The sequence below is a fragment of the Penaeus monodon genome, chromosome 28 (genome assembly GCF_015228065.2).
Source record: "Penaeus monodon isolate SGIC_2016 chromosome 28, NSTDA_Pmon_1, whole genome shotgun sequence".
NCBI classification, from domain to species: domain Eukaryota; kingdom Metazoa; phylum Arthropoda; class Malacostraca; order Decapoda; family Penaeidae; genus Penaeus; species Penaeus monodon.
In genome coordinates this window covers 6,506,961-6,507,480 of record NC_051413.1, presented here as the reverse complement: position 1 = coordinate 6,507,480, position 520 = coordinate 6,506,961, and the positions used below count along the sequence as shown (strand labels likewise).

General features: G+C 49.4%; 1 protein-coding gene across 1 annotated transcript in view; it reads right to left on the bottom strand.

Moving 5' to 3' along the window:
* The window catches only part of LOC119591330 (glutamate receptor ionotropic, kainate 2-like), a gene marked incomplete at both ends in the record, with an annotated part of 143,921 nt that overhangs the window by 12,948 nt on the left and 130,453 nt on the right, over positions 1 to 520 (bottom strand).

Genomic DNA, 520 nt, shown 5'->3' with positions numbered 1-520 from the left:
GCCTTCCATCTGGTGCCCCGCCCAGTTGACCCCATCTCCAAGGGAAAAAAGAGAGGCCGACAAACAGAGAGAGAGATCGAGGGAAAGAAAATGGAGCAATAATAGTCAGGGCAATATTTTATATCCTCCCCACAGGAAACGATTGCAAATAGAATATCCCTTTTTTCTGTTCCCTCGTGCACACCCGCGACCTACATGCAACATCCGGTCGCGGCCTGAGCTGCATGCCGTCTGCCTGCATGCTCGGAGGCCGCAGACCGGCTTAAGCCTCGGGAAAAAAGGCTTGAAATGGTTGGGTTTGTGACACTCCGCGGGAAATATATGAGCGCTGCAATGGCGTCGTTGGCAACGAGAACTGCTCGGTCCTGACAACTGCTGGAACAGGGGGGGGGGGTAGAAACTCTTTATGAATGATTGATGTTTTCCTGTTGTTTCTCATGCATGTGGGTTTAGAAATAGACACATGTGTACATGCATATACGTGTACAAAAACATACATATCCCCATCTCTTTCCTTCAA